General features: G+C 38.8%; 1 long non-coding RNA gene across 1 annotated transcript in view; it reads left to right on the top strand.

Moving 5' to 3' along the window:
* The window catches only part of LOC131381700 (uncharacterized), a 118,031-nt gene that overhangs the window by 62,332 nt on the left and 30,903 nt on the right, over positions 1-24,796 (top strand). The window contains exon 2 of the long non-coding RNA XR_009210587.1: positions 19,225-19,316. This is a non-coding gene — a long non-coding RNA (uncharacterized LOC131381700). The remainder of the gene's footprint in view (positions 1-19,224; positions 19,317-24,796) is intronic.

Raw genomic sequence — 24,796 nt, 5'->3', positions numbered from 1 at the left:
ATTCAAATTACTGTGTTAGGTCATATTAGAAAAGATCTAATTGTTTGCCCAAAGCTTAAGTGATGGAGTGTGCCGGACAAAGCACAGGCTCTGGTGCTAGAGAGACCTGGATTGGAATCTTGTTGCTGCGTCCCACTAGCTCTATGGTGTGGAGGAAATAGCCTCACAGATCCTTTGGGTCTTCTTTTATGAAATGGGGACATTCAGATCTGTCTCATAGGGTTGTTGTACATTAAATTAGATATTGTATGTAAGCTCAGCAGTAATGTTTTAAGGCTTTGATGCCTTTTGCCAAATTATTTTCGTGATGGTTGATCCAAGTTGCTTTCTCATATTCAAGCAATGTATGAAAAGTTCCCATTTCATCTCAACCTTCCCAGCATTTTTTGAAAACTTGATAGGTAGTAGGAGTGTGTGGTGATTTTTCAAGTCCCCCTATGTACTTTGCTTCTCAGGGAGAATGAGTACGTTCACATGGACTGGTTACCAGGGGTTCTACATCTTTTGTGATTTGTTGATCTTCTTTTCTTATGTGTTGATTGGGGTCAGTTATTGATTTATGAGGATTTTTTTCTTCCTCAGAGAAGAAATTTTATGTATAAAATGATTATTCCTGATTTATCTTATCCTTTACTGTCGGGTTTAAAATGTCTATTCCTTAACATTCTCCATAGTCTTTTCTTTGTGTCTTCTCTTAAAGCCTTGTGATTACAGGATAACTCAAGGAACTGGTTCTCTTATATACAAACTATTCTTGTTTACAGATGGGATCTAATGAAATCTTACCTGCATGAGTAGAATCTTATTGCTTTACTAAGAGTAATTCACTGTATGCAAGTAATTCTTTTTAATGCTTTATTTCTATATGTATGTATAGCTCTTTTATTTCTATTTACTTCAGCTTAGCAAACATTTTATTGAGTGAATACTATTTCCCAGACATCATGTGAGACTACAAAGCATGTGCACCCCAAATGCTTTGTGAGTATAAACCAATGTGATCTGTGAACTTGGGTATGAAAATATTTATCAATTTTCATTAACCTCTTACCAACTGATCATTAGTTCTCTCAATTGCAAATGTAAAGCCACAAATTCCAGCAGTACTAGCCATATCGGTGTCAGCAATAGAAATCACAGATATTCTATTTTCAAATGATAGCTATTGCTGATATCTAGAAATGTTGTCTTGTATTATTTCAAACTTATGTAAGTTATTAGTATAATTATTGGCACTTATTTTGTAATGTATTACTAAAAAAATACATTGCTATGTCATAAATTTGTTTTTTAAGTTTTATGATGGTTTTATATATAAATATGCAAATATTTTTATTGTTTTCATGTATAATTCTATGAATGTTATTTATCTATTTAAAAGCCTTTTTCTGGAAATATGCTATTCTGTACAGGTTACACCAGCTTGACAAAGGCAAGGCAAAGAAATGTTAAAAACCTCATCGAATGAATAAAAAATTCATAAAAATAAGGTTCTCACAGTACTTCAATTCTTTGGATTTTCCACATGTCCTCTGCATCTAATACAGATACTACTGGGGAATGGTGATCCTTTGGTATTCTTTACTCCTTCTTATATGACTTAAAATAATGCATGTGTACCAAACTCTTACCATGTGCACCAGATACTTCATGTTAACTCCATTATCTCATTTAATTCCTCAGAATGTCTTACGAGTTGAATACTATCATTTCCCTCATTTACCAGGTAATGAAACTGAGGCTTGGAGAAATTAAATAACTTTCCTATTCATAGTGCCCTTTAGTGGAGGAAACTGAGCTGGTTCCAAGGCCCATGATCGCAATTGTGGCCTCATTAAACAGGAGTCACTTGACATAATTAATTTTAATAAAAAGCCACCGAATAACATAACCCATATCCTATTACCTTATGAGTTCCAAGAACTAAGAGGAGAATGGCATGCTTCCTCTCTCCAGCATGTAGAGGAGTTTCTGTGCTGTTCATTTTTTATTTTCCTTCCAGTTACATTCTTTGTCCTTCTCAACCTGCACTCTGCCTCAGAAGTCTGGTCTTAAAAATTATGTTACTTGGCTGAGCACAGTGGCTCACGCCTGTAATCCCAGCACTTTGGGAGGCCAAGGTGGGCAGATCACAAGGTCAGAAGACAGAGACCATCCTGGCCAGCATGGTAAAACCCCGTCTCTACTAAAAATACAAAAATTAGCTGGGTGTGGTGGTGGGCGCCTGTAATCCCAGCTACTCAGGAGGCTGAGGCAGAAGAATCGCTTGAACCCGGCAGGTGGAGGTTGTAGTGAGCCAAGGTTGCACCACTGCACTCCAGCCTGGGCGACAGAACGAGACTCCGTCTCAAAAAAAAAAAAAAAAATCATATTACTTGGGCTCCACTTTTTCTCTCACTTTTACTTAAGTTCTGTGAATGGAAGTTACTTGCAAGAGTTGAAGAAAGGAAGGGGAGGGCTGCCATTGTTTCTTTCTCTCCTGTATCCTGCTGGGCCATGGTTTTGGCACTGACTGTGTTTCTTTTTCTACGGGCACAACTCCTGGGTGGTGGTTCCTTTTCTTTTGCTACAAGTTTTTCTGAGTACCAGTAACATCATTCTCATCCCTGCCCCTTTAGGCCTGTGTTAATAACATTCTCCCACTGTTGCTAGTCCCTGGGTACCTCACTATCTTTGCTAGGAGGCTTAATTTTTTTTTTTTTTTTTTTTTGCTCTGTGTAAATAATGCTTTCTTTGAGGTTCCTTCATTTAACACACTAAGTAGGCCATCTGATTCTTATCAGTACCCCAATTGATACAGTCTTCCTTTCACAGATGGAATGGCCAACCCTTGCCCTTACTTCAAGAAAATCAAAAGTGGTTTCTGTTCACTAAATGTTTACATTCTTCTGCCTTAAGATTTTCATATTTGATCAAAGTACATTTTGATGGATGAGAAGTTGAGTGAAAGAGAGGAATAAGTGGGAAGAATACTAAGTCAAAAAACTTAGGTCTTGCTTTTCAACGGTCACATCTTACTGAAGGAAACTCAGGCAAATTCTAGAGTCTTGGTGAAACTTGATTTCTTCACCATGGCAACGATGATAAGGATGCCTGTGAGGAAGTTGTGAGGAACGAATGAGATGATCCAGCGAAAAGACTTTTCTATAAAGATACATGTAAAGTGACATATTCTAAACCTGAAAGATTGCTCACACCGTATGTTTACTTAAAAATAGGTAATCAATATGGAAGCACAGCAATAATTAGATTTTCTATAAAGGTTATTTAATTATTTATATTGTATATTCCAGAAATTTAGAAGCTGTTTATAGCATTCTAACAAAATGTTTGAAACTAAGGAACTTATTAAAAAAAACAGAAATGTATTTCTCACAGCTCTTGAGGCTGAGAAGTCCAAGATTATGGGGCCAATAGGCTCGACTGTCTGGCAAGGTCTGTTCCCTGCTTCCAAGATGGCACCCAGTGCTGCATCCTCAAGGGAGAAGAATGCTGTGTCCTCGCATGGCAGAAGGTAGTACAGCAATTTGGTACAGCAAGCTAGCCAAATGCTGCATGAAGCCTTCTTTGTAAGGACCTTAGTACCATTCATGAGAGAGGAGCCTTCATGGCCTAATTACCTCTTAAAGGCCCCAGCTCTTAATATCATCACATTACCCATTAATTTCAACACCTGAATATTAGAGGAGATACACTGAAACCATCACAAATGGCAAATGGGAAATGGTCTGATGTGACTCTAACAGAAGTTGGCTGTGAGAGGGGTGCTAGAAATAGTGCAAGCTCTGGTGAAGATTGGGGCATACATACAAAATAGACTTCTAGGCTAAGATGGAAATTTTGTTTAAGTAAATGTAAGCCAGAAGCAAGAGGAATAACCAAGATTAGATTCAAAGGTTCTAACTTGGATGACTGCATAGATAGCAGCACTCAACTGATCATAAGGAGAAACTTTGTGGGTGGACGTAACTCACATTCAGATGTGTAATGGAAAGAACCAGTGGGGCATGTAAACAGAGATGTCTGACAAACTTTTTGAAATCTGGGTGTAGGATTCAAAAGACAGGTCAGGGCTGCAGAATTAGGATATGAGATTTTATGAATGCCACAAACAATGAGTCATTTTTAAGAGCGAAACTTTTTGAATAGTGTGGGTTTATTACTTTAAACATTAAAACTTTAAAAAATCATTTGGAGGAAGATCTTTCTAAAATTTTATTGCACATTTTTCTGCCATCTTAAGTGATGCATCTGGAAGAAAATTTATTTTTTTCTTCTTGTCTCAGGGTCATCATTATAATCATCTGTTATGATAGCATGCTATAATTCAAAGATGTTCTTAGAATAATTGACATGCACAGAGCTGTTTCCCTTTATTAAACAACTTCAGATCATTGCTGTGTTTTTTTGTTCTTGAGTTTCATTTTTATCATTTCTATGGTTTCCATTTGCTCTCAGCTGTCGTTTCCTGTGGCTATTAATGCGTCACCCTGAACTGATATATGTGTCCTTTCAATAATTTGCTCCTCTGCTAACACTAGTTGGAAAACCAGATAATCCAACTATGGTAGCTATGTGCAAACAGTTTCAGAAGAAGGCACAGAGCATCTCCCCTAATAGGCAACTACACTTTGGCAATACCTCTTCGGACTCTTCAAAGGACTTTGGTGTTTATACTTTAGTTTTCAGCTGTGTTTCACAAAGTTGCCTGTCTAAAATTTGAGTTCTGGATTAGTAAAATGTTATTATTGTATGCATACTCCAAAGGACAAAATAAACCAGTGGTTTAGGAAAGTACAGCTTAATGTGTATTTTTAATTTCTTAGAGATAGAATCTGCTGTGATTTTCATCAATTATATAAGATTAAATTTTCAGACTATTTTTTTCAGTGCATTTGCTATAAGAATAAAGAAGACAGTCTATCTGACTAGCAGGTCTTTAGTGTGAAGATTGTGCAAGGTCAGTATTCTAACAATTTTTTCAAGATGACTAGATTGAACCTGGTCGATTGAACACACCAGTGTTTGTACAGGGCGAGCCTTCGTTTTCAGTCCATGTGCCCTTGCATTGTTTTCCAGGCAGGTTTTCCTGATGCATTGTCTTGTGTTGGCCTATGCTAATATGCTGAAATGTGTTGCAGTTTCTTTCTCTAGTTGAAGTCGTCCTTCACCATTTGTCACCGTTTGTCACCACAAATGCTGCTTTGAAGCTCTTTCACTCTCCCACATGCACATTAGTTAGCAGTTTCTTGGTAGCATCTACTGGGTTATTTGTCTCTGAAGATTATCATTTTTGGTTTATTTTCTCTGATATTCATTTAATGATTTGTCACTTCAGCTCAAGCCATAATTTCCTGTCAATTATATTGTAAATTTCTCATGCATCCATCAGCATGTCTCCTGGTATTCCTCTTGTTATGTCTTGTCTTCACAAATTTTCTTTCTACTATGACCTTTGGCTTTCTGAGGGTTTCATCTTTCCCTTCCTGTACCTTAGGACCAGGAAAGTATTTTCTGTTTTTACTCCAGCAGCTTTTTAAAAGATAGCAAGAAACATACATATAAGACAGCTCCCTCCACTCTCATTTTTTTGTAACTTTTGATATCTAGACAGACATGCACAGGCCAAGGGGGAATGCCATGCTCTGATTGGAGTTATGCGTTCACAAGCCAAGGAGTTACCAGAAGCTAGGAGAGAGACCTGGAACAGACCTTTCCCTAGAGCCTTCAGAGGTGGCATGGCCTCACTGACACCTTGATCTCAGGCTTCTACCCTCCAGAAACATGTGACAATAAATTTCTGTTGCATGAGCCACTCACTTCATGATATTTTGTAATGGTAGCCTTGGAAAACTAAACCAGTTCCCACAGTTTGTCTCTTTTCTAAACAAAGGCAGACTTGTCCAAAGAAAAATCCTCTGTAGAATCTGCTTTGCACACCTCAAGAAGGAGACTCTGGGGTTTTGGTATTGAAAAACCCAGGAGAAACTTTCTGCCCAGGCTTAAAAAACAACTTTTCAAGACGATGTTCCTCAAACCTAGCTTTGCCAGAAACACTTGGATAAACCTTTTTTAAAAATGCAGATGTCTAAGTTTAACTTTCTGGAGATTCAGATTCAACCTGTTTGGGAAAGAACTTAGTTATCTATTTTGAATAATTTGTTTACATAATTATTATGATTGGCTCAGTGTAGGAAGCACGTACCTAAGATTTTGAGTAATGAAGGAGAGATTTTGATAATTGGGGCATGTCATTCTTGGGGAAAAAAAAGATAATCTAATAAAACTTTGACTTCCTTGCCTGCATTTTCATTGATTTTAAGATGGAATGAACTAACCAGAAAATCTCTGACCTGAATTTTATTCTTGTAAAGCAAAAAAGATGGGGACCTTGAAAGAAAGTGAATGTAATAAACTTCTAGGAACTTTAACAGGCAATGAATAAAATGTTGGGTAAAGTTGGGTATTACAGGAAATCAGATTCCATTCACTAGTCATTCAACAGAGTTACAGAGGACCTACAATGAGCCAGTTAATATGGACATGAGCAAAGAAGGGATATGCTCCTATGACCAGAGTTTCTAAAAGAAGAGATGACTAAAGAAGAAATGACAGCAAGCTTGAAAATGTAATTCTGGAAATACGACATCAGGTGCTACAGAAAGCACTGTGGCTGCAAGAGGAGCCCTCTCATGAATCCAGATTGTCAAAATTATGTGCAAAATATTGAAGGAGAGACACATCGAAAAAGACTACAAAAGAATAACGTGAAGCTAAGAAAAACACGGCCAGAAAGTCTAAACCCTTTGCAGTAGCAGAGCAGGCATTATAGTTTTTATTCACAGATGGGTAAACTGAAACTAAGAAAGATTAAGGAACTTGATTGTATCTCATACCTGGTCAAATGGACTGAGGCTTGCTCTTTCATTCCTTCCACTACCCTGCTGCCCAAAGCTAACATTTCTGTTCTCTGTGGTGCAAACCTAAAGGAGTCACGTGTTTCCCTGGAGAAAATAAACCAAGAATTCAACCTTTCTTCATATTCATATAGACTGCCTATACACAAAGGAAAAGGAAATATTTATTAGTCTTCAAAATATTCTTTTTGCTGAGAGTTGGAATAAGATAATCCCTGAGAAGGAAGGGATATCAATATACTTTTTCCTGACATCAAAAAATTAGGATATGTCACAATGTTTAATTTTTTTCTAGGTCAGTTTTTATAATCTTTCATATGTTTTGAATTACTGTAGTCAGCTGCCTGATTTTAAAAGCTTGTTTGAATCCCAGCACTTGGGGAGGCCAAGGCAGGTGGATCACCTGAGGTCTGGAGTTCCAGACTATTCTGGCCAACATGGTGAAACCCCACCTCTACTAAAAATACAAAAATTAGCTGGGTGTGGTGTCAAGCACCTGTAATCCCAGCTACTAGGGAGGCTGAAGGTTTCATTGAACCTGGGAGGTGAAGGTTGCACTGAGCTGAGATGTGCCACTGCACTTCAGCCTGGGCAACAGAGACTCCGTCTCAAAAAAAAAAAAAAAAAAAAAAAAAGGTTGTTTGAATGAATGAATGTCTCTTAGTCCTAGGGTTTGAGAGTGTAGAGATTAATCTCTTTTCGTGACCAACTTATGGCATCCCCTTATGTCCAGATATGTTTATAATTTAGGCTTTTATTAAGCCAATTGTTTTAGTTTTGATGAAAATCTGTAAAACCTCCCACTGAATACAACTCTAGCTCTATGACTGTAAGTGAAGCCAAACTAAGGCTCTGAAACACACCTAGAGATAGACTTTTAAATCGTTGGTTGACTCTTAAGGTATATTGGACGAAATCAAAGGGTTCTGTAATTACCTAATCAATCCTCCCAATAAGTCTTTGAGGTAGGTGTTTAATACCATTGAACTCATTTTGCCAATAGGAAACTGAGGCACTGGGAAAATATATACTGCTGCCATTTATTTATGTGTTATATGCAATTCTGAAAAAGAAATCCTGTTTTCTTTCCCACTTTCAATCTCTAGTCTTAGAATAGGTTATTTTTCAGTAAATGATGAGAATAAGAATAAGAGAAAAAATACTAAACAGAAGTGAATACAGAACCAGCTGGAGTAAGCTGGGACACAGAAATAGATTTTCTTTTAGAAAATCCTTCCATCATCACAGATATTTATAAACCTTGCCTAAAACATCAGACTTGACTGACATACTACATTGTTGAATCATGATCTATTTTAAAAGGGAGAGAGGGTACTGTCAGGGTGTCCACACAAAGGTAAGCAGGTGTTCTGTTCTATTTGAAAAGAACAATGAGGATCATGACCTGTAACTTGCAGGGAGTTCTCCGCACCTCTGCAAGAACTAACTGGTCAAAAGGACATCAGAAATAGATCCTGGAATTTCCAGGCAAAGGGCAAAGGAAGGATGTGTACAAAGTGAACTTTCTTAAGAGATGAGAGATCTGAATACCAGTCAAGAGCGTCAAGGGGGTACGTGAGTGAGACTGAAGAGCAAGATAGCTGTAAGGAACTAGCAAGGGTCTGCATCTTTAGAGTTTTACCATATATCCCTGCCTGTATTAATCAGTTGCAAGCGTGCATGAAAATGCTGTGGCAAGGTCTGATATTCGTTCCCTACCATCTATTTTAACTGGTGTGAAAATTACCCAGACTTCTCTATGCAGGAGCCCACCCTACAGGAAACTTACAGGGCATTTAGTTCAATGCTCCCATTGTACAGATGACAAAACCAGACACAAAGACATGAAGTGATTTGCTAAGGTCACACCACTTATTAATAACAGCCTGCAGACCAGTGCTAAGGGATCTTGAGCTCCAGAACTTTTATTTCATGAACACTATATTGTCCCCACTTTTTGTTAATTCATTTCTTCATTCAACAAATATTTATTAAGTGACCACTATGTGCCAGATACTCTGCTGAGCACTGTCTAGTGCCTTCTATTTATCAAGAAAAAAATAAAGCAGTCTCTGACCTAAGACCTCACAGTTTAGAGAGGGAGGCATATATGTATTAAGATACTGACAGCAAAATGGTAAATACCATAAGAGTGGTATATGCAAAGAGCTGTGGGAATGGAGAAGAAGGATGAGTGTGGAGCTTGCAGTGGCACATAATTCACTTTCTTCATAGGCTTATTTTACAAAATCAATTATTTACCTAAGAATTCCAATTTAAATCTTTGATCTGAAATAAGATCATTTAAAAATTATATGCTTTGATTTTTTTTCTTATAAATGTGAGTCAAAAGCCATCATAGGTTTGGAAATGTATTTTTTCTTGGAGGTTTTTAAGTTTTGAATAGGCTTCTGATATGGGTTGAATTGCATTGCCCCAAAAAGACAGGTTCAAGTCCTCACCTCCAGTACTTGAAAATGTGATCTTATTTGGAAATAAGGACTTTATATAGATAATCAAGTTAAAAAGAGATGATTAGGGTGAGTCTTAATCTAATATGACCAGTGTTTTTATAAAAAAGGGAAATTTGGACACAGGCAGATGCACACAGAGGGAAGACCATATGAAGACACATGGGGAGAAGATGGCCAGGGGACTGCTATGATGCATCTACGGGTCAAGAAACATCAAGAATGACTCCTTATAATTTTGGATTTCTTTGGCTTCAGAACTCCAGCCTCCGGAGTTATGATAGAGCATATTTTAAGGCACTGAGTTCCTGCTACCTTTTTTAAGGCTTCCCTAGGAAACGAATACAGCTTCCTTGGAGAGTGATCAAAGAGCAGAACTAATTTCTGTTCCTAATACCTTGCTGCAAGACTTGGAGAAAAACACTGGCATCTGTGCAACCATTTTTTTTTATGAACCTTGTGGAATCTTGACTTTACAACCAGCACAGTCAGACACTTGCAGAGGATTCTACGAAGGCTGAATGGAGATTTGAGGACACTCATCTATCCCCACCTCCTCCACATAACCATTTGTGTTCCTTCAGTCCTTCAGTAAGTTTTCAATGCTGGCTTCTTAACATTGTCGCACAATTATCGCATGACACAAAAACTATGAACAGCAGACCAAGGCTAATAACACCTCCTCCATCTCTTTGGGATTAGAATATCAGGCTTTTTGCACTGAAATGATTGGGCTTGCAACTTTCCATTGACAAACTCTAATTCGGTGATTGTTATTAAAGAGTAAGCTTATGTTTTAAAAATGATTTTGATGACCATAGCTGCAATAAGGGGTACAGTGCTTTTTAAGACCATGAAACCATGACTGTAGGTGGAATTTGAAAAATACACTCTTTCAGCATAAAAAAAAGTTTATAAAAGTTATTGGGCAGCATCTTTGAGAGTTGTAACTTTACCTAGAAGACTGTCATAATTATTTGAAGACCTAGATATTCACAACTTGCATTAGAAACATCAGCCCTTCTGCAGTTGACTAGTTGTGCATCTGATGCACTTCACTTACCCTCTCTGGGCTACTGTTTCACAGAGCAGGAAACCTGAACAATGATATTTATTTCCTTAAAGGGTGATGAGAAAACAGAAATTTGTGTCAGGGGTGCTTTTGGAATTCAACAAGTTGGAAAAAAAAAAAAAAACCCTTTTTATACTTTCCAGAGCATCTTCAGGAGACTTGTTTTCAATTGATAAAGAGGAATGACATTCTTCCTGTACTTGAGATTCTTATGAAGACCTGTTGTATATCTAGTCACTGATATAACAAACTCACGGTGGAAAATGTTGGTTGCCAATGAAGCTAGAAGCTGCAAGAATGGCCTGAGATCTAGAACCTCTGTCCTGAGATTCAGCCAGATATGGGGCACAGCAAGTTATAGAGCCAGGAAGTTCAACCCCACATTGCTAAAAGACCAGGTAGTGTCACAGAGTAGAATCAGAATGTCAGTGTTAATGTACTAGTTCATGAACAGGAATACAAAAGCAGATCTGATAATACAATTAGAGAGATTGCTATTGAAGGTCTTCTTGTATATGTTACACAATCACAGGAGATGGTTTTATGAGAAGGTTCTTGAAGGGTAATTGCTTACCTCTCTGATCAAAAGAGAGCATCAAAATCTTGATTTCCATCTTGAGGTAGATTTCATCCTGTCCAGCTACATCTCTACTTTTATTACAGATAATAATATTTAGATAGGTATGTTAACTTGAAGCATTGTACAGAAAAAGCTTTGATGAGGATGACTGAGCTCATCTCTATGTTAAGAACTATATACTGTTTATCTCATATACCCAGAGTGAATCACATAAGGTGTTATCAACTGTTCTGATATCAAACTCTGCTTTCTCTTCACTAGCAAATTGGTGACAATGTTTTACTAGTATAAGCAACAATATTCTCTCCCTTTCGTTCTGGTCTGTTCTACAGTCCTTTGTGGGCATTTCAAGCCACTCTTGCTTTCTGCTTTCTGCTATGGGGCACCGTTTCTTATTTCAGTTCTTTTAGAATTAGTCCCTGAAGCTCGTAGGCTTGGAGGGTTGACTCCTGGGTCTGCTGGATGCTGCAGCTCTTTGCCTCTTTAACCCGAGTGCACTGAAGTCATGTTCTCCGGGAACAGCTGGAATCTTTCAGTAGAAACACCATTTTCTCTGATCTTAGAGAATTAAAATAGGGCAATGCAAAATCGTTTTCTGTAGTATAATTATTTACCTCTGGATGCTGGCTGGTTGACAGTACCACGCCATTCTCTATGCAGCGCTACTGAATTCTCTCCCTATATTCAGATACTTGAGTGTTATAGCTCAATTATGTGTTACATTATAGCTCCAGTACACAATTCCCTTCCTAATGAATCCCCTCTCTTTTCTTTTTTCCCTCACCTTTCTCTTTTTCTGTTATTTCCTTTAACCCTCACTAAGCAGTTAGTACACACTCAACACTGTACTAAGTACTGTACACACAAAGATAAAATAACCATATCTTTTATATCCCCTCCTAGGCTCACAATTTAGTGAAGGAGATAGTTAAGTAGACAGAAAAACTAAATAAGAGTGTGGTAAGTGCAAAATGAGCAGTCTGTAAAAACTACCATGAAGACAATTAATACTGTGTGGGGAATCAGGGACCTTTCACATAGAAGGTGTTATATATGAACTGAATCTTTATGAGAGAGACAGAAGATGTTAGGTAGACTAAGAACAAAATTATAAGGGTATATGCGTATGTGATATGCTAGCCATTGCTCTTTCAGGTCCGAGAGCTACCATTAATCATGGTTATCGCACATGATAGTATATTGTGTGTAGTAGTCATACCTATGCCCTGTCAAAAGCCACCTAAATACCTTCTTTGAGTTTTCTTACCTTCAGGGTACTCATCCCCAATTCTTACATCACTTTCTCATATAATGATTTTATTCCCTCCCTCATTCCTCAAATCCCACGAGTGCACATATGTTCTCATCCTGGCCTCTGTGGAAATGTTCAAGTTTGCCACCAGCCTTTGTCTTAGAATGTGTGTGAAGCCAAGAGAAGACTATTTCCATTCACTAGAACTTCTTCTAAAGTCTTCTAATAGATGTTGATGGATCCTACGCCATCAGCAGGTCAGTGTAATCCATTGTGCCAGAGTAGATGGATAGATGATGGGCTCTTCCTAGACAAAGCTGTGGAAAGCAGAGAGGATTTATCCTGTAAAACTGCTGCATTTTGCTTGCTGCTACAAAAGTCTCTCCAGCTCTCCCTCTCTAAAATGTTTTCAGGTACTTAAGTATATAATGCAGAAAGTGCTACCACTGCTAAGGGTCTCCATAGTTCATCATAATTATGCCTCTTTAATCAGTTTTTAAAGTTCTTTTTATTCAAAATAGAATATAGCATCTCCTCCCACCTGAAGGGCACAATTAAATGTCTCCTTTTTAGTCTTGGAAGAAATTCAAGCAAGCATCATTTGGCAACGTGCCTTAGGTCATTATAAACTTTACTACAACAACTAATTCAACGTAATTCAACAAATATTTGAAGGTCTATTTTATGGATAAGCATTGTGCTAGGCTCTGAGGAAAGGGAGGAATGTAAGAATGAATAAGCCATAGTCCCTGACTGCAAGGAGCTAACAACCCAATGGTAAAAATAGATATTCACACAGCAAACTATATTACAGACACATAAGGAGATTCCTATGGGAAACAAGAAGGCAGAAACATCACTTTTATTTAGTAGATGTGTATAGGCATCAATAAGATTACACCACTTGAACTGAGCGTATTACCAGAAGACCAATACTTACATTGAAACCCCAAGAGCCTGTGACTATACCTACCTGAAAAAAGGATTTGAGCCCTGACTTCTCCAACTTATTGTGTATCCTTATACAAATTGTTCAACCTCTTTATGTCTTAGTTTTGCACTTAGTTTTGCTTTATTTTGTCTCTATGCCTTTAATGTGAAATAATAACGTTAATCTCACAGGTCGTTGAAATGATTAAGTAAGATATAGGAAAAAATGCTTTGTCAACTCTAGAGGACTCTACAGGTTTTAGTTGTTATGATTATTTTTGGTTAATCTCTGCGGATGAAATAAGAAATATAATCTTATAGGATACTATAAACAACATATTTAGTTAAAAGGTAGAATTCATTAGAACTACAGTTCTGATCTGGGTCAATGCCTTCCCCATGACTCATCCAATAGTAGAACAATGGTTAAGCCTGGGTAGTCCAGTTCCTGGTTGTTTTAGTACTGTGATATGAATGCAATATTCTGTATTCTTAGGATTTTCATTTTTTCTGAGGTTAGCTGTACTGTTTGGAAGGCAATAGTGTGGAAGGACAAATTATATCTTGGTCCTAGATAAATTTATTTTACATAGCATCTTCCAGCACTTAACAAAGTGCTCCACAGTGACTGTAAACTGAAACACCGTGCTCCTAATTGCTAATTGAGATACCCAGGCTGGTCTCTGTCTACTTCTCATTCCACTGGCTAACTCAGAGCTCTTTTTATGCTCTCCATGATAACCATCAAAAATAAAGACCTTTGACTTTGTTGAATATTTGTGACTCTGAATTGCACACATGTTATTGAAGCTTGCTTCCCTTTCAAAGCAAGGCTATGGTTTTGCTCTGGAGTCTTCATTATCTCCTCTTGCTATAGAACAGATATGTCAGGTAACATTTCATTTCTCCTCACCACCTCTCAGATAAATGAAGAACCAGCATAGCAGAAAGGAATATCAAATTCATTAATGGAATTTGAGGGTCACCAATTGAAATACTGCTTAAATCAGCTGGAGGATGAAGAGGGTGAATTATATGATGCAAGACGATATGCTGACAAGAGTCCTATCTTCATGAAAACGGATGATTCTGTAGGTTTCTGAACAGATGGACATTCATCTTATATTTTCCTGAGGCTATTGGCAAGTGACTCTGGCTGAAAAGTTTAAAACAAAGGTGAAAAATCATTCTAGTTCAGTAAAACCTCTGCATCAACTTTTCCTGATCTCTTCTAAAGAATCACTTTGTGAAAATACAAACGATCACAGTTTTCTTTCATCTTGGACCATTGAAGATTTGGCATAAGGCAGAAGGGCCTCTGAGCTCAGCAAATTGTTTCTACCTGTGGACACTTGGCCTGTGTTTCCTTTCTATAGCTCTAGGCTTTAAGAATGCAAGTGTGTTAGTCCATTCTCATGCTGCTAATAAAGACAGACCCAAGACTGAGTAATTTATAAAGGAAAGAGGTTTAATTGACTCACAGTTCTGCATGGCTGGGGAGGCCTCAGGAAACTTACAATCATGTCCTTCTTCACATGGTGGCAGGAAGGAGAAGTGCTAAGCAAAAGGTGGGAAAGACCCTTACAAAACCATCAGACCTTGTGAGAACTCACTACACTATCACAAGAATGGCAGCGTGTGGGTAACAGCCCCATGACCGCCCACTGGGTCTCTCCCATGACACATGGGGATTATGGGAACTACAATTCAAAATGAGATTTTGGTGGGGACACTGAGCCAGACTATATCATTCTGCCACTGGCCCCTCTGAAATCTCATGTCCTCACATTTCAGAACACAACCTTGCCCTTCCAACGGTCCCCTAAAGTCCTAACTCATTCCAGTATTAACTCAAAAGTCCAAGTCCAAAGTCTCATCTCAGACAAGATGAGCCCCTTCTGCTCATGAGCCTGTAAAATCAAAAGCAAGTTAGTTATTTCCTAGATCAATGGGGGTGCAAGCATTGGGTAAATACACCTGTTCTTAATGGGAGAAATTGGCCAAAATGAAGGGGCTACAGGCCCCATGCAAGTCCAAAATCCAGTAGGACAGTCATTAAACCTTAAAGTTGCAAAATGATCTCCTTTGACTCCATGTCTCACATCCAGGTCACACTGATACAAGAGGGGGGCTCCCTTGGCCTTGGGCAGCTCTGCCCCTGTGGCTTTGCAGGGTACAGCTCCCCTCCTGGATTTTTTCACAGGCTGATGTTGAGTGTCTGCAGCTTTTCCAGGTGCACAATGCAAGCTATTGGTGGATCTACCATTCTGGGGTTTGAAGAACAGTGACCCTCTTCTGACAGCTCCACTAGGGAGTGCCCCAGTGGGACTCTGTGTGAGGGCTCTGACCCTACAATTCCCTTCTGCACTGCCATAGCAGAGGTTCTCCATGAGAGCTCTCTCCCTGCAGCAAGCTTTTGCCTGGATACCCAGGCATTTCCTTACGTCCTCTAAAATCCAGGCAGACATTCCCAAACCTCAATTCTTGACATCAGTGTACCTGCAGACTCAACACCATGTGGAAGCTGCTAAGGCTTGGGGCTTGCACCTTCTGAAGCCATGGACCGAGCTGTACCTTGGCCCCTTTTAGCCATGGCTGGAGCGGCTGGGATGCAAGGCACCAAGTCCCTAGGCTGCACACAGCAACAAGGCCCTGGGCCTGGCCCAGGAAACCGTTTTTTCCTCCTAGGCCTCCAGGCCTGTGATGGAAAGGGCTGCCACAAACAGCTCTGACATGCCAGGAGACATTTTCCCCATTGTTTTGGGGAAACTTGTTACTTAGGTAAATTTCTGCAGCAGGCTTGAATTTCTCCACAGAAAATGGTATTTTCTTTACTATTACATCATCAGGCTGCAAATTTTCCAAACTTTTATGCTCTGTTTCATCTTGAATGCCTTGCCACTTAGAAATATTTTCTGCCAGATACTCTAAATTCTCTCTCTCAAGTTCAAAGTTCCACAGATCTCTAGGGCAGGGGCAAAATGCTGCCAGTCTCCTCGCTCAAGCATAACAAAAGTCACCTTTGCTCCCATTCTCAAAAAGTTCCTCATCTCCATCTAAGACCATCTCTGTCTGGACTTTATTGTCCATATCACTATCAGCATTTTGATCAAAGCCAATCAACAAGTCTCTAGGAAGTTCCAAACTTTTCCACATCTTCCTGTCTTCTGAGCCCTCCAAGTATCTAGGAAGGTCCAAACTTTCTCACATTTTCCTATCATCTTCTGAACCCTCCAAGCTATTCCAACCTCTGCCTGTTACCCAGTTCCAAAGTTGCTTTCACATTTTTGAGTATCTTTATAGCAGCACCCCACTACCTGATACCAATTTACTATATTAGTCTGTTCTCCCACTGCTAATAAAGACACACCCAAGACTGGGTAATTTATAATGGACAGAGGTTTAATTGACTCACAGTTCAACATGGCTGGTGATATAGTTTGGCTGTGTCCCCATCCAAATCTCATCTTGAATTCCCACATGTTGTGAAAGGGACCTGGTGGGAGGTAATTGAATCATAGGGGCAAGTCTTTCCTGTGCTGTTCTCATGATAGTGAAAAGTCTTACGAGATCTGACAGTTTTAAAAATGGGAGTTTTTCTACACAAGCTCTCTATTTTTCCTGCCACCATCCATGTAAGATGTGACTTGCTCCTCCTTACCTTCCTCCGTGATTGTAAGTCTTCCCCAGCCACGTGGAACTGTGAGTTCTCCATTAAACCTCTTTCCTTTGTAAATTGCCCAATCTCAGGTATGTGTTTATCAGCAGAGTAAAAATGGACTAATACAACTGGGGAAGCCTCAGGAAACTTACAATCATGGCAGAAAGGGAAGCAGACACATCCTTCTTCACATGGTGGCAGGAAAAGGAAGTACCAAGGAAAAGAGTGAAAAGCCCCATATAAAGCCATCAGATCTTGTGAGAACTCACTCGCTATCAGCAGCATGGGGTTAAATGTCCCCTTGATTCAATTACCTTCCACTGGGTCTCTTCCATGATAGGTGGGATTATGGGAACTACAATTCAAGATGATATTTGGGTGGAGACACAGCCTAACCATATTAGAAAATCAGTATTGTGAGAAGTTCCGTCTTTCTGTATTCACCCTCAAGCATATCAGTCAACTGTAGCTTTTTCTCCACCCCAGAAGTGGATAGATAATTCCAGTGCAAAGAGATAATTTGGTGCCCTCCTGTGTCTCGACCTGAGATTCTCTCTCTTGACCTCACAACCTCTTTTATGCCTATGGGAAAGGGTGTAATGCAATATATCTTTGGAGGGCTTCTTGGCTGCTTGCATGTAACCCACATTTTTAGGGCAGGAATCCACCATGCCCTCAATATTATGTAATTGTCACAGGAGCAAGAGTAAAAAGACAAAGACAGACCTGATCATATTTTATTTGTAGAAAGAGCTAAACATAACAAAAACAAGTATAAAATTTCAGTCCCAGTACCATCCCTTACAACTCTTTGTTCTTAGAAAAGCCATTTATCCTCTTTGGACCTGCAGAGATTTTTTATGGAACAAGAGCCTGGGGCTAGATGATCTCTAAGGGTCTCCTCAGATTCTATCACCCAATGATTCTGAAATACCAGGGAAGGAAAAAAAGTTTCCAGATGACTTTTACACTTCAACACTTGGTAAAATGTCTTTTTAGCATTTTGGCAACCCAATTTGCTTTAAGAATTTAGAAAGAAGTTGCAGTAAAATGCCCACTTAAATCATGCATGGTATATAAGTAAGTATGTGTGTAACCTAAATAAAATTTCTCATTGCACCTGCACTTTAGCAAGATGGGATGGCAGCTTGAGAAGTCATCAAGAGAAAGCATTCTAATTTCCTTGTTTGACAAGGATGAAGGACATATAACTCTCTTTTTGCAGTGTTTACTGCTTGACAAACAGTGACCAGTATATTACGAACTAATAAATGAATGGGAAAAGAAAAGTAACATCTGTCTTAACTCTTTTCATGCATACGTAGAGAAAGCAACTATTTTTATGACAATAAAGAACAAGAAAAACATCTACCTATGACTTAAATTACTCTCTTTTTTATTACCCTGACCCCTAACTCGACAGTACAGCCATAGTGAATCTTACCATTAGAGACCTATTCATCCCACTGAGTAGCAGTTGAGTATCCCCAGGGTTCTTCTTTATGTAAGCAGTTGTCTGGGGAAAATAACACTTTATGGCTGGTAGCAGAGGCTAAGTAAGGGATTGCTGAATAAATAAGGGGATATATCAAGTTATTATTAGTCATGAGCACTTTTGCAAGAATCGATTTGGAGAAGAATAGCAGATAAGTCCCAAGGAGAGGAAACAAAGTGAGAAGAGACTGGCAGAAGCAAGGGTATAGGGGTGTTATTGCTGGTAGTGATAACCCTCTAGAACATTGAACTGAATTTGAGGCAAGGAGTTCTGTTTGGAATATTAAAATAAGGACATTAATTAGGCAGGAGAATGTTCTTTGACTTTAGACCTATGCTGCACAATACAGTAGCCATTAATCACATGTGGCTATTGAGCAATTAAAATATGGCTAGCCCAAATTGAGATGTGGTCTTACAAAACACACTAAAGGCTTTTGCAAAAAGACCTAGTGCAAAATAAAAAGATGATTTTAAATATTAGTGCAAAAAATGCATATAAAACTCTCATATTTTTATATTGTAATTTTTTAGACCAGAGACAATAGTAGCTTTGAACATGATGTAGCAATGTTGAGAAGTGGTTAGATTCTGAGTGTATTTTGAAGTTTCCACCCACAGGGTTTACTGATGGATTGAACGTGGGGTATGAGAGGTAGGAGTCAAGGATGACTCTAAGGGTGCATTTGCCGTTAATTGGGATGAGGGAGTGTGCAGGAGGAGATATGAAGAAAGTCAGGCTTAAAGATGTTAAATGATTCACCCAAGGTCACACTGGTAATTCAGAGAGAAATGGAATTAATTGACCTGTTAGGAAACTCAGAGATCTGCTGGTCTTATTTTACAGATGAAAAATTTGGAATCTAGTGAAGAGAAGTGACTTGCTCAAAGTCACACAGCACATGAAGAACAGAGCCTCTATGATGAATTTCTTGACAGGTAGGCTAGAAATCCTATATTTTGTTTGTTGGGTTTTTTTTTCTTTTTTTGCCACTACATAGTTCTTTTTCACTATATCTGTGAAAATTAAAATGAAACCATGTTTAGCTATGTCTCTAGATGCATTAAGAAGAATCACTAGTGACACTTTAGGGGTGAGTCTTCAAAACTCTCAGGTAAAGCATATCCTAGAACATTGAATGTTCATACTAATTAGATAACTAATTAGATAACTAGCTAATTAGTACTAACATTCAATGTCAGCACTAGTTAGTACTAGTGCTAGTACTAATACTAATTAATACTAATGTTAGTACTAATTAGATAACTACCCTACTTGAATTTGGAATAAACTATTCCCTCTTTAACATTAATTTAATGTCATGATGACTAATGGTAACTATCCCTTAATGAGGAAAAGTTTTTATCAAGAGTACAAATTTCATCCTTAGCCCAAAGAAATCTCAAGGCTTACGTCAAAGGAAGGGAGACAGATAAAATATAACAGATTATAGAACACAAAAGCCATCCTTTCAATATTTTTCTCTAGAACAAGAGTTCAAGCTCAATGTATTTTAAAATGGTTGTGAGTATTCATCTATTTAAATATGAGACCCAAATATGTGATCATCTTGTCATCTGTTTCCATTGATTCCATCAATATCCATTGATGGAAACAATTTCCATTGATTCCATCAATATCCATTGATATAAACAATTTCCATTGATTCCATCAATATCCATTGATATTTTTCATAAAAAATTCAAACTAGCATGGCACGTGGTGATTTTTTTGTAATGGACATTTGGTAGAAGTCAATTATTGCCACAATAATGTAGCATAACAAACCACACCAAAGATTCAGTGGCTTATTCTGTAATGAAGAATTTCACTAGCCTTTGTCCCCAGTTCCTGGGTGGTAGCCTCTAAGTCCTGTGGATTTCCTGAGCCATAGAAGTGTCTTTGTTATTCATGATGGGCCCTGAGAGTTCACTCAGAGGGGAGATTGGCCATGCCAGAAAGACCAACCATATGATTGGATGGTTGAGTTTTGAGCTATATGATAATATCTTGACTTCTTGGGAGAGGAGGCTGACTGTAGATTGAGTGACACAGGGATGATTCAATCACTCATACTTAGGACACAGAAGCTTAAGTGAACTTCCCTGGTTGACAATATTCTGAGCATTGTCAAACAACGATGTGCCAGAAGGTGAACTCTGGACTCCATGAAGAGAGGACCATGGGGCTTCCATATTTGGGAGCCTCTCGGACCTTGCTCTGTGTCAATACATTCAGCTAGTTCTGATTTGTATTCTTTTGCTATAAGAAAACTACAATTATAAGTACAGTTCTTTCTTGAGTTTTATGAGTCATTTTAGCAAATTAATGAATCTGAGAGGAAGTGGGAATGCGTGGATTTGTAGCCAGTTGGTCAAAAGTGAGGGTGGCCTGGGGACTCCTAACCTTGTGGCTGGTGTCTGAAGTGAAGGCTGTTTTAAAGAGGACTGTGCCCTTCACCTGTGAAGTCTGACCTAACTACAGGTACTTGGTGCCAAAAGTCATTGCACTTACAAATGTAAGTATTTTTATTTAAAGCATATTTAATTAAATTACTTAATGTTATTTACATATTTTAAAATTTTTATTTATTTTAAAATTTATTTTGATATATTATTTTATTTATATGTATTTTATTTAAAGCACATCTATTTACTCACACATCTGAGGGTCAGCTGGGAAGTTCTGCCTCAGACTGTGAACTGACAGGGCTTGGATCCAGCAGCAGGTCTAATTGATGTGTCTCATTCTGAACTGCAGGCTGGAGGAGCTGTGGCTACCTGGGATATGTTCTCTCCATGGTGATGACAAAAGCAACTACATTAGCACATTAAACTTTTGCTTACATCACATGTAATAACATCCTGTTGACCTAAACAATGTGAACAATTCAAAAATTATTGGGCGGGATATATAGTTGACCCTTGAACAACACAAGTATTAGGGGCACCAACCCCTCCACAATAAAAAAACAAGCAAACAAACAAACATACAACTTTATCTCCTCCAAAACTTAACTACTAATAGTGTACTGTTGACAGGAAGCCTTACCAATAATATAGTCGATTAACTTGTATTCTATATATTTTATGTCTTCTATACTGTATTCTTACAATAAAGTAAAATAGGGAATAGAAAATGTATTTAAGAAAATCACAAGGAAGAGAAAATATATTTACTACTTATTAAGTGGAAGTGGATCATCATAAAGGTCTTTATTCTCATCAACTTCACACTGAGTAGGCTGAGGAGAAGAAGGTAGAGGAGGGGGTGTTGATCTTCCTATCTCAGGGGTGGTAGAGGCACAAGAAGTAGAGGGGATGGAAAGGGAGTCAAGAGAGGCAGGCATACTAGGTATGACTTTAATTGAAAAAAAATCCATATATAGGTAGACCTGTGCAGTTCAAACACATATCGTTCAAGGGCCAACTGTAAACTCAATCCTACCATGAGGCCATGAAAATGGTGTGGGTATGTAAGTATACTAGTAGGGGAATGACAACTAAGACTTTTATTCAATATTCTGCACATTTACTGAAGAACATTGTATACTCAGCACAAGCCATCTTTAGCGCTGTGTCATCTGACAATTCTGATCTCTCATGTTTCTGAGAGAAGACACACATGTCTTCTCAGAACTCCTCCACAGTGCTCAGTGTCTCACTTACTGCCCTGGGCAACTCTCCTCTTATTTCAAACATAGATACCCTCATTAAAAAAAACACAAAATCCTGGAGCTAACTCGGCCTATTATTTTCTTGGATGCAATTTAGTGATCATTTTTTTATTTTTGTTAACTACCAATTGCTGTCTATGTGACCTCCTGCAAGTACATTCTCATTCCTTGTCTTCCTTGTCTGTGAAATGGATATATATTACCTACCTGATAGAATTGAAATGACATCGCAGTGAGATAGACATTTAAGCCCTTAGAACAATAACTGGAACAGAGTAAGCATTTAATGATAATCCTAGCAATGATACTATGAGGTCAGTATTTTGCAGTTTTGTTTTTCATCCTCATGTTACATAGGATGAAATTGAGGACCAGGGAGTCACACAGTCCATAAGAGGCAGAGATGGAATTTTAACTCAGGTAGTTAGGCACTTACGTCTACCCTCTTACCCTCCATATACTATTACACCCATCTTCAGAGCTCAATAAATGGTTGTTGTTGTTGCTCTTGTTTTTATTTGAGCTTGTCTTTTAGATCTTGCCGCTGCACCAAGAAACTTATAATAGGTTTTCTTCCAAGCACATTTAATAATATTCATAAAAGCCCTTTAGATAAATGCAGTTTTCCCTCACTTCTTTACATTTATTTATTTATGTTCCACTTGGTTATAAATGGGGCTTAATGCCTTTTGATGTAAAAACGTACAATACGACAGGAAAAAAACATAAAGAAAATTGGCTTAAACAGGAATTATTTTTTCTATATTGTAATAAATTCATCTAGAGTTTATTTGTAGACCCTCAAAAGGGGAACATGGTATAATGTCATGGAACATACTGTCAATGATATGGCTGCCACAAATAGAGTCGCAAGAAGGAGTAAAACTTTTCTTGTAGTGTCTCTCAACCAAACCTGTGGGCCAAGTGCCAAAGCACAGTATTGTAAAAAGAATTTCATGAGAGGCCAAATCATAGCTGAGGGATGTCAAGCCCAATAACCCAGCACCTTGAAGCACCCAGCAACAACTTTTCTTAAGTTCCAAGTGTAATTACAAAGTACTGTGATTAATATTTTAATAAGATTATTGGAATTGTGCATCCAAATGCATGCTATCATTCCAAGTCATCACATTGGGAGGCTGTGAAGGTGATGCTATGCTAATGATACTACTATGACTCAAAACTCATTTTAAAAATCTGCATTCAGTGCCGGTTTAAGGAATGAGACAAAACTACCAATCTCACTAGTTTGTAGTTATAAACTGCATCACTCAGTTTTATCACCAGCCCTCCCCCCCACCATTCTACACATCCCACCCTTCATAGTACCCAAGGAATGACCAAATATCTTTGACTGTATCAAAATGTAAAGCACACTAAAAGGAGGTAGATTCATTAAGAATAAAAATGTTATAAATAATACTGTTGGAGTTTCAGGGTGCTAATACATAACATCTGTATCTTCCCTTGCTGAATTAATTAATTAATTTATTTGATTGCTTATTTGTTTTGGGGGGATGGAGTCTCACTCTGTCACCCAGGCTGGAGTGCAGTGGCACGATCTTGGCTCACTGCAACCTCCGCCTCCTGGGTTAAAGCAATTCTCCTGCCTCAGCCTCTTGAGTAGCTGGGACTACAGGTGCACACCACCATGCCTGGCTAATTTTTGTATTTTTAGTCTAAATGGGGTTTCACCATCTTGGCCAGGCTGGTATTGAACTCCTGACCTCAAGTGATCCACCCGCCTTGGCCTCTCCGAGTGCTGGGATTGCAGGTGTGAGCCACCATGGCTGGCCCCTTCTTGAACCTGGAACCAACGTAGAAATGGATGTTGGAGTTAGATATTTATAGAGCAACTTGCTACATTTACAGTACTAATGCCAACCAAGTTCTGTGGAAATGCAAGCTTGCCAATCCAACAGCCCTAGAATGAGACCAAATGACCTACCAGATCACTGATTGCTGGGATACCAGCAGACTTCTAGGGCAGGGGAAGGCCCCTTACTCATGGTGATCAGACCTGTGTGCACATCCTGGACAATCCAGGGCAGCTGCTCTGCAATAATCCAGGGAGGAGAGAGAAGAATAGGATGACAGTCCCTAGAGTTTACAGGTTTTTATTAGATTCATTACAGCCAAATGGGAAACATGAACCAATTAAGGGCACCTAACAAACAGGATCTCACTCTTCCTCCCTAAGAGATATTGAAGTGGAGTAGGCAATCCAAATTTATACTGTAGCTAAAATTGCCTCATGGAAACACAGGGCCAAGGAAAAAGAGAAGATTCCCAAACTTCTCCACAGGGTCAACTATCTAACCCCAAAGACTCTGAATGCAGAGAGGTTGTAAGCAACAGCTCCAATACTAGAATGAATATACATAATGTCATGGTAACTATTGTTTTGAGATGAAGTGTCACTCTTGTCCCCCAAGCTGGAGTACAATGACACGATCTCGGCTCACTGCAAGCTCCACCTCCCGGGTTTAAGTGATTCTCCTGCCTCAGCCTCCCGAGCAGCTGGGATTACAGGCATGTGCCACCACGCCCGGCTATTTTTTGTATTTTTAGTAGAGACGGGGTTTCACCATGTTGGCCAGGCTGGTCTCGAACTCCTGACCTCAGGTGATCTGCCTGCCTCGGCCTCCCAAAGTGCTGGGATTACAGATGTGAGCCACCGCGCCCAGCCTGTCATGGTAACTATTCTAAAGGGGATAAACTTATCTACCTGAATGCTGTTTA

The sequence above is a fragment of the Hylobates moloch genome, unplaced genomic scaffold (genome assembly GCF_009828535.3).
Source record: "Hylobates moloch isolate HMO894 unplaced genomic scaffold, HMol_V3 SCAFFOLD_17, whole genome shotgun sequence".
NCBI classification, from domain to species: Eukaryota; Metazoa; Chordata; class Mammalia; order Primates; family Hylobatidae; genus Hylobates; species Hylobates moloch.
Note: the sequence above shows the minus strand (reverse complement) of the source record. Positions and strands in the feature narration are given on the sequence as shown.